This window comes from Podarcis melisellensis, assembly GCF_964234715.1.
Source record: "Podarcis melisellensis genome assembly, chromosome: 9".
NCBI lineage: Eukaryota > Metazoa > Chordata > Lepidosauria > Squamata > Lacertidae > Podarcis > Podarcis melisellensis.
In genome coordinates this window covers 8,919,600-8,943,256 of record NC_138541.1, presented here as the reverse complement: position 1 = coordinate 8,943,256, position 23,657 = coordinate 8,919,600, and the positions used below count along the sequence as shown (strand labels likewise).

Here is a 23,657-nt window from a genome sequence, read left to right as displayed (position 1 = left end):
TTTCCAGACCTTTGATAGAGAGGCAACCTAAGGCCCATGGGCTGGATGCGGCCCAATCGCCTTCTAAATCTGGTCCGCAGACAGTCTGGGAATCAGTGTGTTTTGACATGAGTAGAAGGTGTCCTTTTATTTAAAATGCATCTCTGGGTTATTTGTGGGGCATAGGAATTCATTCATTTTTTTCCTCTTCAAAATATAGTCTGGCCCACCACATGGTCTGAGGGATGGTGGACTGGCCCACGGCTGAAAAAGGTTCCTGACCCCTGAGATAGAGTGATGCTTGGGGGTAGGCAGCAAGACTGAAAGGTTCTCCGGGCAGAGCGAGTGGTGGGGAAAAGAAATACCGTATTTTTCACCCCATAGGACGCACTTTTTCCCCTCCAAAAATGAAGGGGAAATGTATGTGCGTCCTATGGGGTGAATGCAGGCTTTCGGTGAAGCCTGGAGAGCGAGAGGGGTGGGTGCACACCGACCCCTCTCGCTCTCCAGGCTTCGCGGACCTCTCCGCAAGCAGCGGGAGCGCTCCCACTGCTTGCAGAGCCTGCATGCTGAATCCTGCGCACGCTGAGCTCAGCGCGTCCAGGATTCGCGGACCTCTCAGCAAGCAGCGGGAGCCAGCGCTGGGCTCCCACGGCATGCAGAGAGCTGCCTGTTTGGGGGCTGGGGTCGGGGGAAGCTCGGGTGGGCCTCCCCCGCCCCAGCCCCGCGCCTGGGGGGGAAATAATTTTCCCCTTTATTTCTCCCCCAAAAAACTAGGTGCGCCTTATGGGACAGTGCGTCCTATAGGGCGAAAAATATGGTAATATATGGCTTGCTGGAGGCCTTCTAGTGTAACCTTCCAATGAGAACCAGTCTGGTGTAGGGCTAGGAGACTCTGGTTTTAGTCACTGCCTCTTAGCCTAACTTACTTCACAGGGTTGTTGTGGGGTTCAGATTAGGAGGGCAAGACACATGTATTCCATCTTGCACGCCTTGGAGTAAAAGGTGGGATCTAAATGCAACAAAGAAACAAACAACATCCAGATCACTGCAGAATAGCCAAAGCTACAGCATCTCCCAACAAATTACCGTCCAGCCTTTGCAGACCTTCAGTGAGGGGGTTGGATTTCTTCTCTGGCTCACATTAAAAATAACGCAGAGAAGAATCTGAGAGTCATAAGGTTCAAGTTTTAAACTATGGCTCAGAGGGGCAGGTTGCTCTTGCCAGAGGTCTGAACTGATTGCTTCCAGAGAAGGCTTTAGAAACCTTGTCAATGACTGCATTGGATATATCCAAGGTTACAGGTTGCCCAGCCCTGATATATAGTGATGGTGTTGGTGATAAATATAGGAATTCAACAAGTGAAGGTTCTAATTACTGGAGTGCCGTATGAAAAATCCACATCTGGTAAAGCAACCTCTCTGTGTCTGCAGAGACACAAGATTAGTCTCGGATCCAGAAAATACACAGTCTTCTGTGTTTCTTAAGGCTGCAGCCATAAACACACATTGAAAAGAGTCTCCCTTTCCATGGGATTTACTCCTGAGGAGAATGGTTAGGATGGGACTGTAATAGTGTGATGTTATGCACGGTTACTCTGAAGCGAATCCTCCTAAGTTCCATAGGGTGCATCCCGTATTCACAGCATATAGAATTGCAACAACCAGCAACCCACCTATCCTATTGAATTTTGTAGGGCCTACTTCTGAGTAAACACAGGCAGGGTTGCAAGCACCAACCCAATCTTGTGTGATGTTAACCCGTTATGCTTAGCTATGCATAGGACCAGGTTTTAACAAAGCTATGCATATCTACTCATAAGAAATCCCTACCAAAAATGATAATCGATGGGACTTACTCCTAGGTAACTGGGTACAGGATTGCAGCCTAAGTCTACAGAGCCGAGGCAACTGAGGGAACACCGGCAGGCCGGCTGCTTACCCTTCCTTTGATCCAACTGAATTAAATCCAGTGAGATTTACATCCGAGTAAGCATATACAGGATTGGAAGGCAATCTTACTCGGCTAGAGTGATCGCCAAAGAAGAAAACAGGATTGGGTTGCGCTCGGCACCGCGAATCCTGCGCGATCCACACACCTGATCACACAGGTGTCAAACGTTTTCTCTCTTTCCTCATAACCAAGGCAGCTGGCTACTCTTCTCAAGTAGGTTCGACGGTCTCTCGCTTTTGGATCAAGAACGCGCGCGTCTCCATCCCCCTCCGACCCGATGCAAGCCAGGCGCGTATTTGGAGAGGCGACAGCGGACCCGGGCGCTCAGATCAAACTACCTCCGCCTCTCCTTCGCCTTGCCCCGACAATCAGGATAATAGGAGGGCGGGGCAGGGCTTCTCCTCTCCTCCTCCTGGCGTGCCTCTTCAGTTGGGGGAGGCTCCGGACTCCACCCAGACCCGCCCCTCTCACAAGATGCTAAAAAATGCCACCGAGAGTGGGCAGAGCGCAGAGCGCACAGCCGTCGCGTGGCTGACTCCGTCGTGCCGCTGCCGCCTGGTCGCTTGCAGCAGCAGTAGCCGCGGGCAAGACAGAGAGAGAGGCGCCTTCGACTAAACCGCCAGGGGCAAGGAGGCCACGAGAGGCTCGGAGGTCCGGACATGGGACACGTGGAACATGAACCGCCGGAGGACGGCCGATCTGGGCGGAACTGCGCGTCCGCCAGGGGGAACTTGGAGGACCTCTGCCTACGCAGCGTCCCGCTTCCGTGGGGAGCTTTGCCTTAACCCGGTGAGTGGATCTAAAGAAGGGTGGGGAAGTTGAGCGGTTCTCCTTTTCCTGGGTGGTCCAGGGAGAGCAAACCGTTTGGAGTTGTCGTCGGATTTGGATTGGGAATTGGGATTATGGGTTGGCTGGAGAGAGATATCAGGAACCAACTCAGACCTTAATTTCTCACGCCGCTCTTGAGTTCTAAAAACGGAGAGGTTCCGGGGCTGAAGGTTCCCTGTATCGCTTATCTAAACGTTTCCTCTTGTCCAGGCTCCCGCACAGTGGCGTAGCGTGGGGCGTGCAGGGGGGGCCGGCCGCACCGGGCGCAACATCTGGGGGTTAGGGTTAGGGGGCGCAAATTACTTGCCCCGGGTGCTGACAACCCACGCTACGCCACTGCTCCCGCATCATAGAATTGCAGAGTTGAACGGGACTACGGGGGTCGTGTCATCCAACTCCCTGCAATGCAGGAATCTTTTGCCCAGCTTGGGGCTCGTGCCGTACCGACTGAGCTATCCCAGACGCCTGTTGTGAATGGCTGTGGCTAGCGGGAAGGGAACTCTGTGCATGCACCAAAGCATTCCTGTACTGTTGTTTCTATTTATTTATTTCCAGAGACTCTGGGCTGAGAGGTCAGGCATTGAGGATGGGGTTGTTCTATTTCAAGCATCCACACTTCCCCAAACACCCTACACTCTTAAACGCTTACAAAGTAAAAATTAAAAAAATCTCAATGGGGATAGTCAAAACATGATAAAGCAACAATGGAATTAGATAAAATAACAGCCTAACATACTAGATAAACCCTGGCTTGCTTTGAAAGCCTTACCTTCTGTTCACTTGGGAGTAGGCCACACCCAGTACTCTAGGAGTTATAAACTTTCAAATCAAGATGGATGAGATTATCATTCCCCTATGTTTTGAGGGCATACATGGAATCCCCTTTTGAAGTACAGGGAGGGTACAATGGCAGTACAACGGTCAATAAAACTGCGTGCTCAAAAGAACGCAGAGGAAATAGACCTGACTCTGTGGAGAGAGGTCTTACAGGAGGCAAGAAGGTGTCGGATGCTGATTGAGGTGTTGAACACTTCCAATACAGCCTCGAGCAGTGGTTCCCAATTAGCTAAGTACTGCAGACGCCATGTTCTGCAAAAGCGAAGCCATGGACCTCTCTGTTGAAAATTCTGGTAGTTATTGTTATGTGAATGGTGCTGCAGACCCCTAGGGGTCTTTGGACCACCAGTTGGGAACTGCTGGGCTAGAGAATGAAGGAGACCCTTTGCAAGGCTAGGATCCATGAGTTGGTGAAACCTCAAAGTTCATCGGGTTTAACCTGTTGTGTTCAATGGGACAAAACTGCTTTTGACAAAAAAGGGTTCCCGCTTAAGTAGCATGAGGACCAGGAGGTGGAGAAGCTATTTCCATACTCGGCACGGATGAGCACTTTTCTCCAACCACCGCATTTTACTTGGATGAAAGTCCCACAGGTGTTTGATGGGACCTATGTGCATCTTTGGGGAAATGTGGTCCTTCAGAGGATGCTGAACTACAGCTCCCATCATTCCTGCCCATTGGCCATGCCAGGTAGGGCTGATGGGAGTTGCAGTTCAGCAACACCTGAAGGGCCAAAGCCTTCCCACTTCTGTGTTGTAGGCGCAGGAGCCCTTCTTGGGGAAGGAGGCATTTTCATTGATCGTAGGCTGTTGATATTCCTGATGCATCTGAAAATCCTCTTAACCCTGTCCCCAAATATCCCTAGCCATTGCCAGTTACCATTGCATATGATTATGTCACCATCATTTTATAAGGTTCTTTAAAAAGCAATGTAAGAATGAAGGTGGGTCTCTGCCCCAAGGAGCCTACAAACTGAATTTCAGGTGTGGAGAAAACAAAGAGGCTGAGGAGGAAGGGAAAGGCAGGGGTGAGAAGAAGTGAGCCTGAAAAACAGAATGAATCAGAATCGATGTACACAGGCAACTCACACCATAAGGGTGTGAAATAGCTTTTCCTTTCAAAGATGCTTCTCTCTCAGTAATGGGACCTGTTTTTCTGGGGACATTTGCTGTTCGAAAGATCTCGCTTGATTTTGTTTTGTACTGAAAACATGTCCACTGAAGGTGGTTGCAAATTCGAGAAAAATCTCTTTTAGGTGGAGCAAAAAACCCTCTGCTGGCTGAACCTCGGTTAGCTGTGTGGTTTGTGAGCTTCTGAGCGACTGTTTTGGGTAAAGAGATGTGGTGTTCGCAAGTTTGTGCCGCATTATTCTAGGGAGAAAACTGCCGTAGACATGCCTAAGATTGAAGAAGGGGTGCAACTCAGTGGTAGAGAAGCTTCATTCCCGCATTTAATTCTGGCATCTTCAGGCAGGATTGAGAATGTTTCCTTCCTGAAACCTTAGTGAGATGCTGCCTGTCAGTGCTGACAATACTGCGCTAGAGAGACCAATGGTCTGATTGGGTAAAGGGCAACCGACAGAGCTGTAGCTCATTGGTATAGCTTCTGTAGAAGGTCCCACGTTCAATTCCTGGTGTCTCCAGGCAGGACTGGGACAGAACCCTGTCTGAAATCCTGGAGTTCAATTGCCAGCCAGTGTAGACAATATTGAGATAGATGGACTGATGGTCTCACTTGGCATAGAATCATAGAACAGTGGAGATGGCAAAGATACTGAGGGCCATCTCATTCAACCCCTGCAATGAAGGAATCTCAACTAGATCACCCATGATAGATGGCCACCCAACCTCTGCTTAAAAACCTCCAGGAAGAAGAGTCAACCACTCTCATGGGAGTCCGTTCCACTGTTGCACAGCTCTTACTCTCAGAAAGTTCTTCCTGATGTTTTGTTGGAACCTCCTTTCTTGTGACTTGAAGCCATTGGTCCGAGTCCTACCCTCTAGAGCAGGAGAAAACAATTTTGCTCTATTTTCCTTGAGACAGCCCTTTAAATATCTGAAGATGGCTGTCATATCTTTTCTCAGTCTCTTCTTATCCGGGCTAAACACATCAGTTCCTTCAACTGTTGCTTATAAGGCTTGTTTTCCAGACCCTTGGTCATCTTGATCGCCCTCCTCTGCACACATCCCACTTTGTCAATATCCTTCTTAAATTGTGGCTCCCAAAGCTGGGCACATTACTCAAGGTAAAACAGAGCGGGACTGTTATTTTCCTTGGAACACTATACTTCTGTTGATGCAGCCTAGAATAGCATTAGCTTTTTTTGCTGCTGCATCACACTGTTGACTCGTGTTACGCTAAGATCCCGAGATCCTTATCACATGTACCACTGGCAAGCCAGGTGTTCCCTCCATCTTATATTTATGGAGCTAGTTTTTCCAACCTAAGTGCAAAACCTTACATTTGCCCCTATTGAAATTATTTTTTTGTTAGGTTGGACCCAGTTCTTCAATTTGTTAAGGTCCTTTTGAATCTCAATTCAATGTTCCTATGTTCCATTCCCTGTTGCTTTCTCCTCTGTCCAGAAAATTTGTTTTGCATTCCAGCACTCAATGCATTAAGCTAGATCTCTCCACCTGTGGTCTGAAAGATCAGTTGCTCATTTTAGACAGTGCTACTCATGGGCCACTGATTTGACTTGGTGTTGAGGAACTTCTTATGTAAAATGTCAGGCAATCAGATTCCGAAGCCTGTCTCTTAGAAAACGAGTTTGTGCACATTTCCATTAGGACAATGTTTTCAATGCAAATAAGACATTTCCTTCATTTATAATCAGAGTTGCTCTGTGCTTGAGAGATTTAGCTGGGTTTTCATTTGTCTGAGCAGTCTAGCCTGAAAAGTGCATATGTTTTTGGAGAGAGTGTTTTAGAATGGCAGTTAGTAAGCCGTGAGCTAGAGAGAGAACAAGAACAACATTTGAGAGCAATGGGTTGGTTTGTATATATGTGTAAATAAACTAGATATTGCAAAGACACCACGGTCTCTACCGTGCCTCATTTTTCTAAAAGGAAACACACACCCTGCATAAGAGCCTGGAACCTCATGCTGAATGTAATAGTATTGTATTCTATTCTGTATGGCTCCTTTGTGGAAAAGCTCCCTACCTATAAGTAGAAAATCTACGCAGCAGGAAGCAGGTTGATTTGGCCATTTCCATCTTTCAGCTTGGAGTTTGCCTTCTTTTGGACACTTTGTGTGAGAACTTTTAAGCCTCATTCTTTGAGCCTGCAGTTCCAGACAACGTGCCCCTTTCTTTCCTTTCTGCATTTGTTTTGTTGTTGCTGCTGCTGTTGTTGTTCTTGTTTTGCACCTCTGTGTTTTGTTACTTATACATAAGGAAAGAAATGTTTTTCTTTTTCTTTTATTGGAAGGAAGCACAAATGTCTTTCTGCTTGGGTGACACTTCTGACTTTCTTTTCCACACCTGACACCTGAAGGGCTGGTAATATATTTTATCGCTGTCAAGGGAACCATCTAGGGCACCCAATTTTCAAAGAGCGGGCTGGACCCCCTCAAAATTCTGCAGCATCTGCCCACGACGCATCAGCACATCGCACAACATGTGTGAGTGACATCAGCACGTTGTGCAGCAGGTGCACGCATCATGCGGCACTGACCCCCCTCCATTGCAGGGGCAAGCCAGTGTGCTTGTTCGCCATCATCTTGGCATGCCTGGATGGGCACTTTTGGCGCTTTGGCCTCAAATGCCAGCAGTGTGTGCCCAGGACATAGAGCTGGGGAGAGGTTTTTCTCCCTTTCTCATCATGTTAGAACTTGGGGCATTCAATGATGTTGAATGCTGGACAGTGGCGTAGCGTTGGTTGTAAGCTCCCGGGGCAAGGCAAGTAATTTGCCCCCCCCAACCTGTGGATTTGCGCCCCCTAACCCCCAGATGTTGCGCCCGGTGCGGCCGGCCCCCCTGCACCCCCCACGCTACGCCACTGATGCTGGAGGCTTCCGTATGGACAAAAGAAAGTCGTCCTTCACACAGCACATAGTTAAATCCATGGAATTTGCTCCTACCAGAAGTGGGATGGGTTCAAAAGAGAATTAGGCAAACCCATGGAGCATAAGGCTATTACAGTCATACCTCAGGTTACAGACGCTTCAGGTCGCATTTTTTTGGGTTGCGGACCACCGAAACCCGGAAGTACCGGAATGGGTTAGTTCTGGGTTTCGGCGGTCGCGCATGTGCAGAAGCACTAAATTGCACTTTGCGCATGCACAGAAGTGCTAAATCATGCTTTGCGCGTGCACAGAAGCGCCGAGTTGCGCAGACACGGGTTACGAATGCTGCGAGTTGTGAATGTGCCTCCCGCACGGATCACGTTCGCAACCCGAGCATCCATTGTAATGCATTTTATGCACAGAATCAGTGCTATTTTCTGGGGGGACGCAGGGCGATGCATTCCCTTAAACATTTTGTGAATCTAAGTTGGGCTTCATTGAGGGCCAGTATTGAGGGGGAAATGAGAGTACAGTGGTACCTTGGTTTACAACCATAATCTGGAGGTCCGGTTGTAAACCAAAACAGGTTGTAATCCAAGGTACTCTTTTGCCAATGGGGCCTCCCCCCCCAAATGGGTTGTAATCCAAAAAAAGGGACACACACTTCCGGGTTGGACGTGGCTGTAATCCAAAACGGTTGCAAACCAAGGTACCACTGTACCCCTTTTTTAAAAGAAAAAAGCACTGCATAGAATTATAGAATTGTAGCATTGGAAGGGGCCTTGAGGATCCTTTAGTGCAACCCCCTGGAGTGCAGGAATATGCAGCTGTCCCATATGGGGGTCAATCCTGCAAACTTGGCATTATCAGCACCATGCTCTAGCCAGCTAAGCTAAGATCTGTTGGAGACAGTATGTCCCTGAATACCAATTTCAGGGGGTAGCAGTGGGTCAAGAGCTGCTGCAGGGGGGCTTGTAGGGAAGGTCTTCCATGTGGAATTTCCCAGAGACGTTTGGGAATTAACCACCCATTTCGGGAAATCTGCAAAATGTCTGGGATATTGAGATTTTTTGCTCAACGACATTGAGTTTCATTTCCTCAACAAGGTTTGTGTCTTGAATCTTACTTCTAGAAATATGGCAACAGTACAGCGTAGGGTCACATCCGTACCTTCCAACTCTCCTCAGATGAAAATAGGGACATTTTCAGCTGAGGAATGTTGGAGGGTATGCTGCCCCTTCGGCATCTGTGTTTCTGCTGCCACCCTGCAGGAGATCTCCCTCCCTCCCACAAATGACCCTCCTCAACACCCTATTTCCCCCTGTCCAGCAAAACATTTCCTACCAGAAGAAGGGCATGTGCCACCACCTCAACACACCTCACCACACCACACCACACACACCCTCCGCATCCTGAGAAAAGCCAGAGCACAATTTCTGTTCTCATCCTGAAGCAAAGTTCTTAACCCGAGGTACTATTTCTGGGTTAGCAGAGTCAGTAACCTGAAGCGTATGTAACCTGAGTAACCCGGGTAACCCGAGGTCCCACTGTAATGCCCAAGCGAGGAGGCTGGCAGCAGCAGTCATGGAGAAGCAATGGGAAGTTCCTTTGCAGCAGCCACTACAGACACTCGGAACAAGCGCCAGCTCATCCTTCTTCAGGGCTGCACTGGCAAGAGAACTAGAGACATTCTGGGATCAAAGCAGAAGCCTTTTGTAATTCCAGGGCTGTCCCTGGAAAACCAGGACACTTGGAGGCTATTCACATTCAGGCTCTGGGTCTGAGTTTCTCTACGCCTGCATTAGAAGATGTCTTTCTCCCCAGGAACTGAAAAACTGTCTTCTCCTGCTTGAACCCCCAGAGAAACCCTGGTGTTGAGGAGAGACTTGTTTCATGACTCTGAGGTAAGGAAGATAATGAAGTGAGTCTGGGCTTTCTTGGTAGCAGTGCCCAGTGTTAGAAACTCAGATGTTCTCAAACAAAACCCGTCCCGGAAGCCCATTCGGCTTCCGAAACATTTGAAGACCAAGGCGCGGCTTCCCTTTGGTTGCAAGAGCTTCTTGCACTCAGAAGAAGCTGCATCGCACGTTCGGGTTCTGATAAACGTTAAAAAAACATTTACTTCCAGGTTTTCAGAGTTCGAGAACCGAAATGTACAACAACAGAGGTGTTCGGGAACCGAGGTTCCACTGTATAAGCTATTCTCCAAATGGCACCTTAAACCTAGGTTACGGTTGCCACAGTGGAATATTTAGGCACCTCCCCCCCATGAGAATTATTATTATTACTTCTATTCATTTTTTAAAGAAAAAACCCCTCAGTAATAAGAATAAGAATAAATTTTATTTATACCCTGCCCTCCCAGGCCAGAGGCAGCTAAGACCAATAAAATCACAGTAAAAACATAATAGGGGAAAAAGCGAGGGAGGGGGGGAGGAAAAGAAAAAACCCCAATATAAAATACAGGTTAAAATGCAATTTAAAATGCAGTCTCATTTTAAAGTAGCTGATAAATCAAGCGGTTTTACAGCACATTAAAACATCAAATAAAACAATCCAGAATAAAACAAATTCAGTCTTCAAGGCAAATACTTCAGATTCTTTTGTAAGTGACCTTTTGTTTTCCCCGTATTTATATAGCTACTTAATTTATAGAGCTGCCCCGTAGCAGAAGGACTTGAGGAAGTCAGGGTGGTGTAGTGGTTAGAGTGTTGGACCAGGACCTGGGAGATCAGGGTTCAAGTCCCCACTCAGTCATGATGCTCACTGGGTGACTTTGGGCCAATCACAGCCTCTTAAACTAATCCCCACAGGGATTAACTGCAGAAGTGGGGAACCACACACTCCTTGAAGAAAAAGGAGTAACGTGCAATAAATAAGCTCTTTTCCTTACCTGTTTTAGAAAGCTGGAGGGGCCAGTCAAATGGAGTTGTCAGTCACCAACCTTTCATTCAGAGATCTCAACATGGCTGCAATTGGAGTCACAAAACATGCTTGGTGGTTACCTAATTTTATACACTGGCAGTGCCTAGACTGAGGAACTTACTGCCCCCCTAGGAGATCCATCAGTTTGCACATGCAGGAGATATCTCAGGATGGCTTTCTCTCTCTCTTTTATGGTCATGTTTCTGGTGTCTTGACCTACGGCTGCTGGGCTTGTCTGTAGCTAGAGTTGCTGCTGGATCTGCCTTGATCTATCAAGTGGTTTTTCTTCAAGATATCTATTGCTTTAATATTGTTCTCGGGTTTGAAATACGGCTTGTAAGCTGTTCTGGGTGCCCTACTTGGGGCAGAAGAAGCCCGATATAAATTATCATGATGTGTTTTGGAGGGCTCTCTCTATAGCCGGTGCCATCAGAGTGACAGGAGCCTATAAAATAATCAGCAGCTTGTGGAAATGTTGTAGCCTTGGGCTAAGTGGTTCATCTCTATCCCACTCTTCAATAAGCGCAGCCTGTTGATGGTACTCACCATGGCAGCGCCACATAAGAGTGCATTAGTCTTCTCGCCACATGCTTACAAAGATATGATTGCTAGCTGCTACTATGTCCCATTTGAAGATCTAGTGCAAAGCCTATCTTGCCAGATGGAGGGCACATTTTGGGTTGTGTTTACGTGTCCCCAAATTTCTCTACCTTACCGAGGGCCATGCTTCAGATGCCATTAAATGTGACATTAGTAGAAACTAGGTCAATCTTTCTTTCTTTCTTTTTAAAGCATGTTAATAACAGGCATGGAGGGGGTGAATTTTAATTGCAGCATGCGAAGAAGAGAGGTTTTCCCCTTCCCTCACCAGCTGTGATACCAGCTAAATTCATTTCCTGCGCTGTTGCTAACCTTTGAGTGAGTGGATGACTCTCCTATTTACGGCAAAGGAGGGAAGCTCCTGGCTTTTCAGTCTCTGGCTTTTGGGGGCTCTCTGTTCTCTTCCTTGCTTAGGTGTTTGTGCTAAAAGCTGCTGCTATGCTGCCCCGCAGTCCCCATCTTCTCCATTATGTGAAGCCAACAGAGGGTGCTTAAATGCTCTTTCATCCTCCCCTACATGTTGGCTGACTTTGCTGACTCCTTCCCATTCTAGATGCAGTTGTTGGATTTTTGGGTAAGGAAAGTTCTGGCTCAGAAAGGGCAGGGCTGCTCCTATCATGAAGCAGCTGCCTCAGGTGGCAAATTCCGAGAGGCGGAGAGGTTACAGAGATGTGTACCACAGTCTGCTTACACACCCTTAATCCCTAAACAGACCTCTGTGTTGCAATATAGACAAGCTGAACAATACAACATAGAATCATAGAATCATAGAGTTGGAAGAGACCACAAGGGCCATTGAGTCCAACCCCCTGCCAAGCAGGAAACACCACCAGAGCACTCCTGACATATGGTTGTCAAGCCTCTGCTTAAAGACCTCCAAAGAAGGAGACTCCACCATACTCCTTGGCAGCAAATTCCACTGTCAAACAGCTCTTACTGTCAGGAAGTTCTTCCTAATGTTTAGGTGGAATCTTCTTTCTTGTAGTTTGGATCCATTGCTCCATGTCCGCTTCTCTGGAGCAGCAGAAAACAACCTTTCTCCCTCCTCTATGTGACATCCTTTTATATATTTGAACATGGCTATCATATCACCCCTTAACCTCTTCTCCAGGCTAAACATGCCCAGCTCCCTTAGGTGTTCCTCATAAGGCATCGTTTCCAGGCCTTTGACCATTTTGGTTGCCCTCCTCTGGACACGTTCCAGTTTGTCAGTGTCCTTCCTGAACTGTGGTGCCCAGAACTGGACACAGTACTCCAGGTGAGGTCTGACCAGAGCAGAATACAGTGGCACTATTACTTCCCTTGATCTAGATGCTATACTCCTATTGATGCAGCCCAGAACTGCATTGGCTTTTTTAGCTGCCGCGTCACACTGTTGGCTCATGTCACGTTTGTGGTCAACCAAGACTCCTAGATCCTTTTCACATGTACTGCTCTCAAGCCAGGTGTCACCCATCTTGTATTTGTGCTTCTCATTTTTTTTGCCCAAGTGCAATATTTTACATTTCTCCCTCTTAAAATTCATCTTGTTTGTTTTGGCCCAGTTCTGTCAAGGTCGTTTTGAAGTGTGATCCTGTCCTCTGGAGTGTTAGCCACCCCTCCCAGTTTGGTGTCATCTGCAAATTTGATCAGGATGCCCTTGATTCCATCATCCAAGTCGTTGATGAAGATGTTGAATAAGACCGGGCCCAAGACAGAACCCTGTGGCACCTCACTAGTCACTCTTCTCCAGGATGAAGAGGAACCATTGATGAGCACCCTTTGGGTTCGGTCAGTCAGCCAGTTACAAATCCACTGAGTGGTAGCATAGTCAAGACCGCATTTTACCAGCTTCTTTACAAGAATATCATGGGGCACCTTGTCAAATGCCTTGCTGAAATCAAGGTAACACAACACGATGGCCAATAACAATGGCACTTAATGCTATTTATAGACAAATGATCAGAAATTGCAACCAAAGTGTCTAAATCTCCTTCACCAGTCGTGGTAGAATAATTCAAAAGTTCGATATATACATAATCTGTCACCAAATATCACTGGAACAGAGTTCCCGGAAAACCAGTCTATTTTGTTCAATGCTTCATCAGCCAATCTTGATCAATTTTTTATCAGCCAGACTTGTAAGAATTAATATGAGAAGGCTACAGTTCAATTTCTTAACAAGTGGAAACTACAATATACATATGATGAAACCTGCATCTGTATAAAATAAAATGCATAATACGATAGGTACAACTAAAATACATACCCGATCTTACATGTAAGCAAATATAAACACTAGAAAATATGCTCTGGATCAGTCCTCATATGAGACTGTAGTCACTGATGCTAGTAACAAATTGTACCGTATTTTTCGCCCCATGGGACGCACTTTTTCCTCTCCAAAAATGAAGGGGAAATGTGTGTGCGTCTTATGGGGTGAATGCAGGCTTTCGCTGAAGCCTGGAGAGTGAGAGGCGTCGGTGCGCACCGACCCCTCTCGCTCTCCAGTCTTTAGGAAGCTATCCGCAAGCCTTGCACGCCCGGCGGGAGGTCCCGCTGGGCGTGCAAGGCTTGGGGTGGCAGCCTGCAGCACGAAGCACGGGTCGCGCTGCGGAGCACGCCCGTGCTTCGGGCAGATGTCTGCAAGCCTCGCACGCCCGGCGAAAGTTCCCGCCGGGCGCACAAGGCTTGCAGGCAGCAGCCTGTTCTGGGGGCTGGGGTTTTTCTTTACCCCCCCAAATCTAGGTGCGTCCTATGGGGCGGTGCATCCTATGGGGCACTTCAGGTTACAGACGCTTCAGGTTACAGTCTCCGCTAACCCAGAAATAGTACGTCAGGTTAAAAACTTTGCTTCAGGATGAGAACAGAAATCGTGTGGCAGCGGGAGGCCCCATTACCTAAAGTGGTACCTCAGGTTAAGAACAGTTTCAGCTTAAGAACGGACCACCAGAACGAATTAAGTTCTTAACCCGAGATACCACTGTGTGTGTGTGTGTGTGTGTGTGTGTAATTTCTGGCTGCCACACCAATGCCATAATTAAATTTTAATTTAGCTGTCAGAGTATTCTGATAACAATTTGTGATAATGCCATTTTTAAAAGGGTTGTTATCTGAAAACAGCAAAGTGGAAAGCAAATCAACAGATTGGAATATAGTGCTTGGCCTAGTTTCATATCATTAAATCAACATGACATAAATAGAGATGTGCTTTTCTTTGACAAAATTAGATTACCTTGTCTCTCTTAATTTTAATTAAACCTTAACATGGGTTTAATTAATTCCAACTTGTTCCATCGTAGCGCTGATATCTTTCTTAGCCGTAAATTTCCACTTAGAAGCAAAAGTCATGAATGTTGGCCAACTAATATTTTCCGCATTATTAGTTTTTATGAGTCCTTTGCAAATGACTTTATGAAATATAGAAAGGATGTAATGGTACGCCGTATCCTATAATTTTCTTGTACAGTTGTAATGCTAACCTATAATACTGACTCTTCTGACAATACCATGACAGCATACATGAAGCTCATTCTTAGTTTCCCCTAGTTTGGGCACACGCTTTTCTGTGAGGCTGATGTTTTTTGGAAATATCTGCATAAAAACCTTGAAAAAAAATACCTTCCACCAGAGTGGCACCAATAGAGAATGCTGGTCCCCATTTAAAAGTGCCCATTATAAAGTTATTTCCGTTCCCAGGTATTTTCACGTGAAAATTATGTCCATTTCAATGAAACATAATATACACAAAAAGTATCAGGTGTAATGACAATTATTATACAACGAACCAACAACACCAAAAGCTGGCTTATGAATATAAAGGACAATTTTACTGGAATAGATATATAAACTCATAAACCTTCTAAACAATAAGCAAACTAAAGTGCAATGTGCATAACCAATCCTGGAGAGACTAATAAACATAGAATGAACTAATGTCTCTCTCTTTACTATACCGGTTGTGTATGCAGTAAGTGTAGCACCCTGCTTGTGGTTAACGCTTAGCTGGAATGAAATATTCAACGCAGCAACAGAGAAATTAAAATAATAATTTATTTGTCAGACAAATAAATGAGAGGCTCAGTGGTATATGGTTACCAAGCTCTGGCCTGCCTCCTGCCATTATGGCCAGCACTTATATTCCCTTAATCCAGCCCCCTTTGCTCCTCCTGGGGCTGCCTCTGTTCAATCAGCCTGGTTGGATTTCCTATTGGCTGATTGCTATAACTAATCACAAAAAGATACACCCATATCCTCCTATCCTTATAAGGGAGACAAAGAGCTATATATTTGACATATAAGTAATAATATATCTTACATGGAATCTTAATTACCAGCTCACCTCTTGCCCTATTGCCTTCTAAAACAAATGTTTAATCTTACATTTTTATGTTCAACAGATGTCAAGGATCTTGAGTTCACATCAACATTGAAAGATTTCCTTCATTTAAGGTTTCTAAACAAATGCCTGACAACTATATATCAGAAGTGTTCGATGGCGTCTCCTGTCTGGCAAGGGGGGCTAGGCTCATTTGCCCCTCTGGTCTCCTATTGCAATATGACTCTATGAATCTAGCATTTCTTAAATCCTTTGCATAATTACATTTAAGCCAATATATTTAAGCTATTATATTTCATACATTATCATAGGTAGCCTTTTAAAAGAATAAAGCTTCTCAAAGTAAAAAGGAAGGAACTCAGTAAAAAACAGCTTTTAAAAAGAAACCTCTTCTGTGTACACCCCTCCTTTCACCCCCCTTTCCAGCCTAAAAATAAAGTAAAAAGAAGCTTCTTCTCCAGCCAAGTCAGTTGTCTTTTTCACTGCTCTTGGCCTTTCAACCTTAGGAAGAAGATATGGCTCATTTTACTGGGAGGCACATTGGTATTATTTTACTATTTACCCATTCTTAATTGTGTTTTTTCAGCCTTGGGGCAGCATATGTAATTTCCCCTTTTTTTATGACTTTGAGAATTGTTTTTCTACTATAAATCAATGGGGCCCTCTTGTCTTAGGAGAAAACCTCTTGCCAAGGTTTTTTCTGCCTGGCATGAAACCTTTGAAAATCTAAGCCCATTTAATTTAGGAACCTGATCAAGATATAAGCCAATATAAGTCTTGATTAAAAATGCAGTCTATATTCAGATGCCACATTCCCCCCTTTCAAGCTCAAGGACCTTGCTTACCAAGCGTCCTTGATAGCTTGATCTTCATCATATTCCTGAGGTAAAGCTCTGTATAGGGCCATGATATGAGGTAGAGTTTCATTCGAAATCATCTTGCTAATTGTACTTCTAAAACATGAGATGATACATGGCACCATACATAAAACCATTATTACTACCGTCAAGAAAAACAAGCAAGACAATAATATCCCTTTGAGTCCCGCAACATTAGGTAACCAATTGGTGAGCCATCCCATATCCCATCCTTCCCATGTTTATACTTGGACATGTGCTATATTCTCCATCTTTGTAGCCAACACACGGATTGCCTCACCATTATCAGAAATGTTAAAGCAACAGGCATTCCCTGTCAAGTTCAAGACTCCACATAGGCCTCCCTGCCTGGCAAGTACATAATCCATTCCCATTTTCAGCTGCATAATGGCGGCTCTACTTTCATCCAACTGTTGTGCAATAAGTCTCAAACTCTGGGCCGTTGCATTGGTTACAAGTTCCACTACTGCTTGCAATCGAATTATTCTGTTTAGATTATAAATAGGATCCCGTGCCCCTTGTATGAGCTCACCAGGATTCCAGGAGGCAGGATCATAATAGGCTATAATGCGCTCTGGTGGCCAATCATCAGTACCGCTCCAACTTTGGGTACTTCCTCCTGCTATACGAGAAATATCAGCATTCCTTCGTGTTCGCTTAGCTGAACTAGTGGGCATAATCCACATTGGTGGTAATACCCATCCCAGGAAACAAGTCCCACTCCATTTGGAAGGGAGTTTCTTGTATGCCCATTCTCCACATATCCACCACAACCATCGGGTCTGAGGTTTTTGGTACGTGGAGTACAGAAGGCGAAAATATCAAAAGAGGTAGAGAGTTCACAGTGCAGTATGTTAGATTGCCTTTTTCTGTCACAGTTATGTTCCACACCACTTTCCATGCATAAATAAAAGGAGGTGCACAGGGCAAGGTATTCCGAGTTCGATACGTAGTACCGTTTGCCCAGGTTTGACTATTCTTAATATAATCCCAAGTATAGTGGCAATGAGAAGAGCCTATCATGGTAGGGTCAGCTGCATCTGATGATTTATGCACACAGATTTCCCCTTGCACAGGTATAACTCGTATTGGTTTAGTTGAGTTCCAACCGGGGAAATTCTGTACTTCTGTTTGGTGTGGCATTTCGCTTACCATACCAATGGCACTTAATGGTATTGGTAATAAGGGCATACCTCCCTCTGAATCATCTGGCCCAAGAGAGCAAACAAGGCAATTAGTCCTATTTGCAACATTGGCTATCATCTCAGCTAAGCCTACCCACATATTGTGGTCATGGCGGAATCCATATTTAGCAAATTTGGTCAGATTCATGGACCCTTCCCCTTCCCAAGGGATCAGGATTAATAATAAAATCATGTTGATGTCTAGCATATGCATTCCTTCCACAAAAGATTACCTTATTGTGATAGCAAATAATTATTAGTCCCAATATAATTCCCCCAGTGACAGAAATGGGGAACCACCAAGACCAAAACATATATCCCAAGGATCCCCAATGTGTAATATCACTTATAATTGTTCCACAAGGGGGCAGTCAATCAATTGTATAAGAGAATCTTCCCGTTCACAATTGCTGGTTTAGACGCTCCTCAAGCTTCAGGCGTGCGCAGGTCAGCCAGCTTCCAGGTTGTGGCTGCAGCAGGCCGGTCGTCAAATGTTGCCCGTGACCTAACCCGCTCCCGGTAGGGCTAGATACAGGGGTTTTTGGAGAGAGTCAGTTTTAAAGGATTAGAGGGGTCACCTTTGCATGTCCAACTGCCTTCAGACTTCTTTAAACGAGAGTGATGAATCCAGGGGGTCACCTCAGCTACCTTCACCGCTGTTAGAATAGAGAGCAGGACGGTGTAAGGTCCACGCCACTTAGGTGCAAGTGGATCACGTTTCCACTCTTTCACCCATATGCTATGCCAGCCTGGAGCTGATGAATCGGCTTGGCAATGCTGCACGGCGTGTGCTTGAGGGCCCACCTGTTAAGATAAAAAAAACAAACAAACACGGGAGAGAGACAAAAACACGGGAGAGATTGCACTTGTCCCTGTGTCACATGGTCTCCTATTTGTTTGAGGTCAGTTGGAATATCCTGAACAAAGGAGGGCGGCCTCCCATACAGGAGCTCAAAAGGTGACAACTTAAGTCTTTTTGTGGGTGCGCACCGAACACGAAACAGTGTTATGGGTCAGCAAGCACATGGGGATATTAAAGCAGCCTGTGCTTTTCCTTTGCAGGCTTGGCACAGCCCGGCCTGGTCCCTGGGGTGCAGGGCCGTAAGAGATGGAGGCAGGCTGGGCCCTCTCCCTCCTGGGTGAAGCACCTGCCGGAAGCCTCGTGGCAATCATCCCCCCCCCCGGGGGCACACGCAACAGACACTGGGGCCAACGGAGCGTGGTGGGTTAGGGTGGCAAATGCCTCTCTGAGCTCCGCAGAAAAGCTGAACTTGCACCAGAGCCGCCTCTGACCCACATAATGGGCTATTGCCAGCTTGTATTTTAGGGAGCTGGTTTCTTGTTTTCAGCCTTGCAGCAGCAGTACCCGACTGCACACACTTAATGTGATCTCACAACAATCCTAGGAGGTAGGCCATGGTTATTCCCATTGTAGAAGAGAGGAGAAACGGAGTGATATAATGCCAGCAGTAGTATAAATATGTCCCCATACATGCACCATACAAATAAAGAGTGGACACATAGTCCTACAGATACAACCGGCCCTTTGAGGGTGACCAAACTGTTGATGCGGCCCCCGATGAATTTGAGTTTGACACCCCTGCTTTAGACATATTAGTGGGCTTCTGGCATGCCCTGCAGATGCCTTGCACAAGTGTCTGGCGGTAGGTAGTAAGCCTGGCCAGGTGAATTGCATTGTTTGGATCCCAATTAGGATCTTCCAAGGGAAAGTTGTCCTGGAGATGATGGTCAATATTATAAATATTTCCCACTCTGGCCTGCTCACGCAAATATATCTGTGCCTTTTCAATTATGTCTCTCCTTTCCTCAGTGGTGAAAAGAGTATTCAGGAGCTGGCGACAATCTGTCCAAATAGGACTATTACTATTGAGGTCACCAAGTCCATCATAGCCTGAGGTTTTTCTGCGAAAGATGGGGTGTTTTCCAATTCATCAGATCTGTAGTTGTGAATGGAATACATTGCAGGGTCGAAGTTCGAGGTGGCCGTGGTCCAGGTTGCCCATTAACCAGCACAGGCTCCTCAAGTGCATCAAATACTCTTCTAAGAGGGGCTACTACGTGACCTTTTTCTTCACTTTGCTCTAGGGGCCTCAAATCATAGGGGATGGTATTTGTCCCAAGGCGTTCTTTTAGCAGCTTTATACGCCTGGCTGTATTGCTTGCTGACCGATTAAGGTCTCCCTGTAACTTCTGTAATAATTCTCTAGGACTTGGATGTACAGGGGTTTGGGGTAGGCAATCAGTTGTTCCACTAAAAGAGACTGTAGATGGAGTTCTACTGGGACTCACAGGTGGAATAACCACTTCTGCTTGGGCTTCATTATAGGACTCCAATGCCTCCTGAAGATATTTATCATAATCTATCAAGGAATCAAGCTCTGTGACTCCACCCCCATTATTCATTCCAGTTTCTTGCCTTGGGGTTACAACTGGTGGAGTGTTTGGATTAGGCTCCCTTCGTTGTGGAGCATAGGGTGGAGGTGGAAGCACCTCTTCCTCTGGTCCCTCAAAATGGGTTTGAGTTTATTTGGCAAGATTCCTTTCCTAGCTTCGGCTTTTACAGCCAATAATTTGCATCGTTGGACTTTGCATTCCCTTATCCATGGAGGATTTTTTTTTTTTTTTTTTTTAATGTGCTCAGCCAGGAATCTATATATGAAAATTGTTCTGGGCACCCTCCAGTTTCTTTGGTGATGTTAGACCAAAGTTTGCTTACTAAATTTATATCAAAGGTTCCCTGGGATGGCCATCCAGTACTTTGTTTTGGCTACCCTAATTCACATAACGTTCTCAAGCGCTCTGGCGTCATTTTGACTCCATATGCCCCTGAGAAGGCTTTCTTAAAATTATTTAACATACATTCAAGAGGTGTATTTCCCCCTTTGAACCCCCAACTCCCATTGTATGGCCCTGTGAAGTATCCACTCAGTCACTCACACACACGCCTTACTGGGAAACGAAGTAGTACTCACTCCACACTTAGGTCAGCTACACATTGTACTTTCTCACACATGCAATGCGCTAGATACTTCAACCACACTCTACCTCCCAATCTTCCCTTTGCCCTACACCAGATCACCATCTGATGTACCCAGCCACCTAGCGTACTCAGTTCCCCTTTACTGAGACGCAGAAGTTTGATCAGGACTTCTCTTCCTCCCAATTAATTGGAGGGCCAAAACCCCTTAGTGCACTTACCCTTAGCTGGTTGCCTGTTTATTTCTCTGGTCCCCCCCGGTCCATCGCCGTCAGTGGGCAGGGTATCAGACAGACGAGACTTCTGCGTTCCCCCTGGAAAAATTTACCAGTGCGCGCTGGGAAGCAGTTTAGAGATCCTCTCTCTTGTACCCTGTCCAATAGGGCGAAGGGGCTGCGTTCCAGCAGACCACTTATCCGAGTCGCAGGCACCATAAAATGTAGCACCCTGCTTGTGGTTAACGCTTAGCTGGAATGAAATATTCAACGCAGCAACAGAGAAATTAAAATAATAATTTATTTGTCAGACAAATAAATGAGAGGCTCAGTGGTATATGGTTACCAAGCTCTGGCCTGCCTCCTGCCATTATGGCCAGCACTTATATTCCCTTAATCCAGCCCCCTTTGCTCCTCCTGGGGCTGCCTCTGTTCAATCAGCCTGGTTGGATTTCCTATTGGCTGATTGCTATAACTAATCACAAAAAGATACACCCATATCCTCCTATCCTTATAAGGGAGACAAAGAGCTATATATTTGACATATAAGTAATAATATATCTTACATGGAATCTTAATTACCAGCTCACCTCTTGCCCTATTGCCTTCTAAAACAAATGTTTAATCTTACATTTTTATGTTCAACAGATGTCAAGGATCTTGAGTTCACATCAACATTGAAAGATTTCCTTCATTTAAGGTTTCTAAACAAATGCCTGACAACTATATATCAGAAGTGTTCGATGGCGTCTCCTGTCTGGCAAGGGGGGCTAGGCTCATTTGCCCCTCTGGTCTCCTATTGCAATATGACTCTATGAATCTAGCATTTCTTAAATCCTTTGCATAATTACATTTAAGCCAATATATTTAAGCTATTATATTTCATACATTATCATAGGTAGCCTTTTAAAAGAATAAAGCTTCTCAAAGTAAAAAGGAAGGAACTCAGTAAAAAACAGCTTTTAAAAAGAAACCTCTTCTGTGTACACCCCTCCTTTCACCCCCCTTTCCAGCCTAAAAATAAAGTAAAAAGAAGCTTCTTCTCCAGCCAAGTCAGTTGTCTTTTTCACTGCTCTTGGCCTTTCAACCTTAGGAAGAAGATATGGCTCATTTTACTGGGAGGCACATTGGTATTATTTTACTATTTACCCATTCTTAATTGTGTTTTTTCAGCCTTGGGGCAGCATATGTAATTTCCCCTTTTTTTATGACTTTGAGAATTGTTTTTCTACTATAAATCAATGGGGCCCTCTTGTCTTAGGAGAAAACCTCTTGCCAAGGTTTTTTCTGCCTGGCATGAAACCTTTGAAAATCTAAGCCCATTTAATTTAGGAACCTGATCAAGATATAAGCCAATATAAGTCTTGATTAAAAATGCAGTCTATATTCAGATGCCACATAAGTATAGTCATACCTCGAGTTACAGATGCTTCGGATCACAACCCGCACATGCGCAGACGCACGGGTCACAGGTTGCAAACGCTGCAGGTTGCGAACGTGCCTCCCGCATGGATCATGTTCACAACCTGAGCGTCCACTGTATTACATTACATGGCTGGAGCAAACATATCGTTCTTCAAATAGTCGTTCACTGCAAGCACAAAGCCAGGTATGTAGGAGCGGTTGCGAGAAAGAGTTCTTCAAATAGTCATTTGCTGGAAGCGCTAAGTGATATATGTATGCGCAGTTGCGGGAAAACAACTCCTCACCGCTCCCACGGTGAAAATGGTACAAATAGTCAAATGGAGCCCATTAGAGACCTGTTCTCCTGATATTATCCAGGCTGCGCAGCAAGCTTCATCAGTCAGTAGTGCTAAATAATACAAAATGGCAACACCTTCCGTCTGGTTTTTATCATTTATGTACCATTTATTAGATTTAAACCTCACACCTTCCTCCAAAGGAACCAAGTACAGCACTGCACCAAAGGATTGCAGGCTAGGGCCATAGTCATACCATACATAACAGTCATGGGTTCCCCCAAAGAATTCTGGGAGCTGTAGTTTGTTAAGGGTGCTGAGAGTTGTTATTCCCACTGCAGAGCTATAGTTCTCAGAGTGGTTTAATCAATGCTTTTTTCTGGGGGTACTAAAGGGTATGCAGTACGGGCATTTTTTTTTAATAGAAGAAAAACACTGGTTAAAATTGCTACTTAATGTAGCAATTTCATGGTGAGTCATGGCACCTCTTTTTCTAGAAGAAAAGCACTGGGTTTAATTATCAATCCCTCTTCATTGGGAGCTTTGGGAATTGTAGCTCTGTAAAGGGAACAGGGGTCTCTTAATAACTCTCAGCACATTTAACAGATTACAGTTCTCAGAATTTTGGGGGGAAGGAATCCATGACTATTTAAAGTAGTATCATAGTGCTTTGAATATATGGTGTGAATGTGGTCTAGGATGCTAATATTGCTATTAATCCAAGTGCCCTTTTCTCTAGGCTTTCGTTAACTGATGGCTGAATATTTGTCCTCCATGGGAACCACTTAGTCCTGTGCCAAAACCCCACCCTCCAATTTCTCAAAAGTTTTCTTCGCCTACAAAAGATTCCTCCATTTTCTTCTGCCTCATTCTCATGGCACTTGAGAATTTTGTTGGGTGTGGGGCTTTGAGCTTACTATGCCATTGCAAGGGTTAAATTATTCTAAAAATGCATATACTTTTTTTTCTTTACAGTAAACCTCTCCTCCCTTAATTAGCAGCCTCCCTAGCTGCCTGCACCTCTGCAAAAGCCCAGCGGCAACTCCTGGATTTCGATTGCAACATAGGCACCTAGGAAGGCTGCGGAGCATGGGGCACTTTGCAAGATTGTTTGTAGAATCAAGGAAAGGACACTTGCAAACACATCTCAGCTACCTCAAAAGTAATGTTAGTGAGACAGAAGGCTGTGTAGCCTACTCATGAGAATATCACCAACATTTTTCCCTCTTCACA

At 45.5% G+C, this 23,657-nt stretch overlaps 1 protein-coding gene across 2 annotated transcripts in view; it reads left to right on the top strand.

Moving 5' to 3' along the window:
• Positions 1–2,215: 2,215 nt before the first annotated feature.
• The window catches only part of NPFFR2 (neuropeptide FF receptor 2), a 56,312-nt gene continuing 34,870 nt past the window's right edge, over positions 2,216–23,657 (top strand). Inside the window, exon 1 of one of the 2 annotated variants that reach the window (XM_081925175.1) lies at positions 2,216–2,726. The gene's annotated coding sequence lies outside the window, so the exon portion shown is untranslated. The remainder of the gene's footprint in view (positions 2,727–23,657) is intronic. The other variant, XM_081925174.1, reaches the window with a different exon arrangement.